The following is a 7,363-nucleotide window of genomic DNA, read 5'->3' on the forward strand; positions in this document are numbered from 1 at the left end:
CGTTGTTATGTCAGCAAGTCCTGTCCAGAATCAAATCATAACGGTGATTTAACGGATCTCATTATTAATCGCTCCGTTCGTTGCATCAGTTGCTTCTTAATTCCTAACACTAGACCTCTTATTATTCTATTTATTCTTCAAAGTTGATTTACTTATATGATTTTATTTTTATTGCTATTCGCAGTACTTGGTTGTAATCTCACGTGGCCATGGCATTTTTTTCGTCCTGCTTGCTGCTCTATGCAGCTGGAGAGCTCCAAGTTCCCAAACGCCAAAATATTCTAACACTGGAATTGGAGATAGGATCAAAGATTGGACCTGCGCACAGATCCTCTCTTGTCTCTTCTCCAATTTCCAACAAGCTCGTGAATGCGATGATACAGATTTTTGACCCCAATTCTATCCCCACTACTCTGTAAGATCCCTTGATCCTTGTAGTTCATCCTGTTTCCTACTAATCCCTAGAAACTGTTCTGATATTGTTTTCTCTGCGCATGCATTCAGATAAAGATACGCAGTAAAGATGACTAGCTACATGTACTGCAAAACCGTTTTTATGTATGTACTAGTACTCCACTTCACGGCACACATATACTTTGATTAAACTACTCCTAACTCTATGCTTAGCATCTGTTGGAGTATCAAGAACGCATGTTTAGCTCCAAGTTGGTCATATAGTTATGGAATCTTGTCAAGATACCCATAAATGCTACTCAACTAAAACCACGACACTTATTTTGAATCGGAGGAAGTACTAGTTTTGCAACTGCATCCTAGTAATCGCTCCTAATTTGCAAAAGTTGAATGGATGGTTTATGAGTTTCTTTCTCTACTGAAGAACATATTAGTATTGTGGAATGGGCGGCCAAAATGACTTGGAAACCGTGTCAATACCTAAACAATGGGCATGCTTGGGTTGCTACCAAAATTTGGCTAGCCAATGTGTTTGGCAAGCCAAAAATTAGCAAAGCTAAGACTTACCAAAAATTGGCAACTTTATGTGATGTTGGCAAGACCATTTAATTTGGAAACCACCAATTAGTAGCCAATATTTGGCAGATGGCAAACATTAGCATAACAAATTTGGCATTAAACCAAGCATGCTCATTCTACATTGTGGCTGCAAGGCAGTAAGAGGGTACTTTTTAATTAGCTTAGTGTTGGACTCCCCACTTTTCCTTTGTACCGTGTGGGTGTGGCTAACCAAATCGCACAAACCCCTGAAAACAATCCTGGTAACACACACCCCCTCTGTTCTACCTCGCCCCGCTCTTTGGAGGTTATTGTATTCCACGCACATCAAATGAGAATAAAGAGTGAAGGAATGTGGACAAAATCGCATAAATACTTTTGGTGAGAACATCACGGAGAGACCACGTACATCCAGCTGGGACAACATTGCAATGCCGAACCAAGACGCCACATCTCTTTATGCAGAGGGGCGAAAAGATCATGAGAGGAATTAGGGTTTCCTATGAGTCATCAATCTTTGGTTTGGTTGGCGGAGCTAAACAATGACATCCAACGATGGATCATTGGCATGGGCGGCGACGGTCTCGTGACCCCCGTCTCCCTCTCAAAGTTTTCAACTATTCGTCTACCTAGCCTGTTGTCAGTCATAGTCCGCGGTCTGGAAATGAGAGATACTGTTGGAGGGTCGGGCTGTCCGCGGACATGTCCAAAGATCCGCTTGGTGATCCGTGTTGAAGATGCCTTTATTGCCTACATGACATGGATACATAAAAAATACCGTATTATCTAACCACTGTACATGCTCTAAGACATGCATTTGTTGAGGCGGTTTTTTTAGAGAAAATTGATGGGAAAAACAAGAGATGGGAGAAGAAAAAATTGAAATGGGGAGAAGAGAGGAAGGGGAATAGTATGTGTAGAGATTGGCCGAAGAAGAAAACGAAAGGGGGTACACTATATATATAGGAGTGATTAGGGGTGCTAGAGTACGTAATGGGTCTAATGGCCTGGGCTGACGGTATAGCCTGTTAGTCTTAGGGTTAATTAGAGATAAGGGTCGCTTGTTTAGGGGTTAAGTAAGCCTTGCTTGGGAGTCAAGTAAACCTCTCTATATAAAAAGAAGAGATGTATCAATCTAATCAAGCAAGAATTAAGAAGGAAATCCCTTCTCTCTTGCCCGGCCGTGGGCAAAAGGCCCCCGGCCGGCCCTCTAGCGCCCTCCTTCTAGCAGCGCCATAACAATTTGATATCAGCTAGCTTCGGTTCGATCATGTCTTCACCGCCGCCCAACCCGTCTCTTCCGTTGCCGGTCACCTCGTCGCCTCCGGCGACCACCACGACCGTCGCCCCGCTCCTGCCCGCGCCGGGATCCTCCGTCACGTCCGCCCCCACCGTCCTCACCTCGGAGGAGGTGTCCGGAGCGCTGCGGGACCTAACCTAGGCGGTCCAGGAGATCCGCATGTTCTTGGCCGGGTCCTACGGGCCGCACCCGGCTGTGCCGCCCATCGCCGCCACCGCGCCGCCATGGCTGCCGTGGCAGCCGTTGCACCAGGCGGCCTCCGCCACGCTCGCTGGGCCGCTGCAGCTGCCATCCACCGCCTCGCCCTGGCTGCAGTAGCAGCCGCCGCTCCTGGCGGCTTCCGCCGCGCCCGACGCTCCGCTGCAGCAACCGCTGCTGCTGCCCCAGGGCGTCCCCGCCATGCTCGCCGGGCCGCTGTAGCAGCCGCTACAGCTGCCATCCACCGCAACCACCGCCCCGCCCTGGCTACAGTGGTAGCCGCCGCTCCTGGCGGCCTCCGTTGCGCCCGGCGCTCTGCTGCAGCAGCCACCGCCGGTCAGCTCCGACCCCGCATCGACCGCGCCGGCTGGAGTCCCGATCCACCAGATCAAGTTCCCGTCGTCGCCATTACCGCTTCCCAGGGCTACCCGTCACGTGACGGCGGCGGTGAGGCTGCAGGCTACTACACGCGGCCTCCTAGCGCGTCGGCGTGTGCGGGAGATGCGTGGTCTGCAGCTGCCGCTCCTCCCAGCCGCGCTTCGCTGCGGAAAGGACCTCGATCTCGTCCGCTGCGTCGTGGATCTTGGGCATGCTGTTTTCCCCGCGGGTAGCGACGTCAAAGTCTGCGACATCGACGGTTGGGGGGCGCATCGCTCTTCGTCATTCTCCATTGCAAGCCCTCCACTCTTCTCTGTGCGGTGCAGACCAACAGCCGTCCGGCGGGGGGAAGGCAGGGTGTCACCGACAGGAGCGGACCGCGTAGCACCACTGCATTCCGCCGGCCGCCGCGAGGGGGCCTCTGCTGGTCGCTCTTGCTACCACTTCCAGGTGGCCATACACATGCACTCCTTTTGTCCAGATGTTGTCCATGGGATCCAGGTGGTTGTATCCGTGCACATCCGACGTGCGGATGGTGTCCACTTTTTCTAACGGATCCAAAATAAATCATCCCAGTCCATTTCAGGTTGAGAGTAATAAAACAAGCCGAGATGTAAAAGACTTGTTTTTAGGTGTTAGGTTTGTGTTGCATCGAGTCATGGTTATAAGTTGGTTAGGCTGCAGCTCAAGGACAAGCTGCATGTCCGGGTGAGGTGTAGTGTTAGAGTACGTAATGGACCTAATGGCCTGGGCTGGCGATATAGCCCGTTAGTCTTAGGGTTAATTAAAGATAAGGGTCACTTGTTTAGGTGTGAAGTAAACCTTGCTTGGGAGTCAAGTAAACATCTCTATATAAAGAAAGGAGATGTATAAATCTAATCAAGTAAGAATTAAGAAGGAAATCACTTCTCTTTTATCTAGTCATGGGCAAAAGGCCCCCGGTCGATCTTCTCACGCCCTCCTTCTAGCAACGTCATAACAAGGGGCAAATAGCGTCAGGATTTGAATCGTTGAGGAGAAAGCCCATTGTATCCGGGACTTTTCCAAACTGTCGTCTATACCGGGAAAGGAGGGAGCACCCATTTTATTAGATGAACAATGGCAAAACTGACTGGATCACAATGACTAGTGCACTCGTACCCATCCGCAAGATGCATGCATGCACTGGTTGGTTGCGAGTTGTGCCCAAGTGTAGCATATTTAAACCCGGCCACGAGGAGGGAGCCACGCAGCTTAGGTTGTTAATTTCCCATGGCTCAATCATGCAGCTCACCTGCCCGATCTTTGTGATAATGCAGTGCAGGCAGGTTTGGTTTCCTCCAGGTCCAGGCACATGAGCGAGCCGAGCCGGTATTTCGTGGAATTGAATATGGGATCACTCGAGATAAGGGGACACACATGCTAATGCCCCTCATTATGTTATTCGATCCCGTCCCGTGGCGCGATCTGCTCCTTCCTTTTCTACGAGGCCACGTATGTTTTGCCAGGTCCATGCAGATGTGGCTGGGACTGCGAGCCCTCAGCGGCATCATGGACGTGGGAAGCATATGCTTCAGGATGGTAAGCGTAGTAGAAGTACTCCCTCCATTTCATAATGTAGTGTTTTTTCTATCTTCGTGCTTCAACTTTGACCGTAAATTTAACTACCAAGATCGATTACGGCGGGAGCAAAAATTATAGCAGTGAATTCGTATTAAAAAAAGTTTTCAATTATATAACTTTTTCTCCCGCCGTAGTTGGTCTCGTTGGTTAAATTTATGGTCAAAGTTGAACATTGAAAAGTGCGGGCGCACTATATTTTGAAATGGAGAGAGTATTATTTAAGAAGATCGATCATGTACCAACTTTAATACTATATATCTGTACGGCGACCTGTACGTACGTCTCTGGTGCTTGATAGTGGGATTTTTCATAGAAATTTTGTAGGACGCCAATTTTTTTGAGAGAAATCCTTCGAAATTTTTGTTACAGAGATCATCGGGATCCAAACGAATATTTATTTATTTTTGCGGGGATCCTAAAGAATTAGGACCTGGGTAGACCGAAAATGCATATTTCTGTTTCTTGCATTCATTTTTCTCTCTCAAAATCTTGTGGGGGCATTTTATAGATTTTGAATGGAGGGATTCGTGCCATTATTTGGATATGCACTGGACATACGAAACCAGCGTTCTTGAGCTCGTTGCATACTTGCATGAGATTGCACTCAGCAGATGGCTTGGCTGGGACCATGTGCAGAACCACTAGACACTAGTTCTACTATTATCCTGCGGTTGTTTATGTAGCGCTGCCTAAATTTCTGTACCAGGTGCGAACTAAATTCGATATCTTTTGAGCAGATCTCTGCGTCTGCTGTGGGAATGCGTAAAGGAGAGGTGCAGGCTGCAGCCGCTCTCTCTCTCTCTCTCTCTCTCTCTCTAGATTGGAGCTTTTCTTCCCCTGCGCACTGAAGACTGACGTGAAAGAGAAGGCCCGGAGAAGAGAGATGAGATGAGATAATGAACAGAGGGGCGGTGATAGAGTGTGACTGAGGAGAAACTGGTATACTTTCAGATGCCTTTTCGCCCTCGCAGGGCCTGCATGGTGTCAATGCTGGCACTCGCTTTCGGTCAGTATAAAGTTGGTCTTTAGTGAAGGGAGACAAAGTGGAAGCAAGGGCTCCTGATTACCATGAGACCCACTAGGACAGGGAGTGGAAAAAGGATCAACATAAAACTGAGTGAATAGTTGGAACAAACGATTAACCCATGGCTACCCTACTGGTGAAGAGTGTAGCTGCTGTGACGAAATTCCAAGAGAATTACGCTTCACAAACGTGATCACGACATCTCCAACACTGACCCGGGCATGTCAAATGTCTGATTTTATATTCGGACGTGCTCAGCGAACATAGTACGGGAGACATCTATCCAACGCTATTCACAAACTAATCCGGTCAGGACTTAGGAGAAGAGAGAGTAGAGGGGATCATGCATGCGGTAGGATATTGTGGTGTGGTGTCCGATTCGGGAGAGAGGATGCAGCTCGTCTGACGTACGACCCACAGGGCCTGCATGGTGTCATGCTGGCACTCGCTTTCGGTCAGCATAAAGTTGGTCTTTAGTGAAGGAAGACAAAGTGAAAGCAAGGGCTCCTGATTACCATGAGGCCCACCAGGACAGGGAGTGGAAAAAGGATCAACATAAAACTGAGTGAATAGTTGGAACAAACGATTAACCCATGGCTACCCTACTGGTGAAGAGTGTAGCTGCTGTGACAAAATTCCAAGAGAATTACGCTTCACAAACGTGATCACGGCATCTCCAACGCTGACCCGGGCATGTCAAATGTCTGATTTTATATTCGGACGTGCTCAGCGGACATAGTACGGGAGACATCTATTCAACGCTATTCACAAACTAATCCGGCTAGGACTTAGGAGAAGAGAGAGTAGAGGGGATCATGCATGCGGTAGGATATTGTGGTGTGGTGTCCGATTGGGAAGAGAGAGAGGACGCAGCTCGTCTAACGTACGGCCCACACGCTGACGTGTGGGCCCACGTCAGGGGATTCGGCTCCGGAGAGAGAGAGAGAAGAGGGGACCATGCATGTGAATGTGAAGAGAGAGAAAAGAGAGAAGGACCATGCAGAGGCTTTGTGTTTTTTTCCAAAAATACGCCAAAGGCATATCATATTTTTAGAAGGTAGAGAATAATGTACAAGAGGCTTCCCAACTATGCGAACATAGACGGAAGCAGAACACACGACACCTACGGATACAGGAAAACTACTCTCTCACAAAACGATCAAGGACACCAATTCCGAGCCCTGCATTCTTCCGGTCCTTAATCTCGTCCATGATGTGCTTATGCAATCGGGACACATTTATGAATTGGTTCGTTCGATTGAACACCTGCACATTCCTTTGTTTCCAAAGCGACCATGCGACCGCGATGACAAAGGTGTCAAAACCTCTCTTATCTCTTCTTGTGAGTTACGTCTTGCTGTGAGCCACCAGTCGAGGAAGGAGTCGTGCAGTGTGGGTCGCAGCACATGTAGATTTAGATCGTCTAAACACCGGTGCTAGACCTCCCTCGAATACATGCATTGGATGTGGACATGCTCGACGTTGTCTTCCTCTTGCAAGCAAATGTAACACTGTGATGGTTGGTCTTGTAGCACATGCCTTGCCCTCTGGTCCGACGTCCAAACCCGATGTTGCACTATTAGCCACGCATGAATCTTGCACTTAAGAGGAGCCTAGTGTTGGGGAACGTAGTAATTTCAAAAAAATTCCTACGCACACGCAAGATCATGGTGATGCATAGCAACGAGAGGGGAGAGTGTTGTCTACGTACCCTCGTAGACCGGCAACGGAAGCGTTGACACAACGTAGAGGAAGTAGTCGTACGTCTTCCCGATCCGACCGATTCAAGTACCGAACGTACGGTACCTCCGAGTTCTGCACACGGTCAACTCGGTGACGTCCCTCGAGCTCCGATCCAGCAAAGCGTTGAGGGAGAGTTTCGTCAGCAC

Source organism: Triticum dicoccoides, chromosome 5A (assembly GCF_002162155.2).
Source record: "Triticum dicoccoides isolate Atlit2015 ecotype Zavitan chromosome 5A, WEW_v2.0, whole genome shotgun sequence".
NCBI lineage: Eukaryota > Viridiplantae > Streptophyta > Magnoliopsida > Poales > Poaceae > Triticum > Triticum dicoccoides.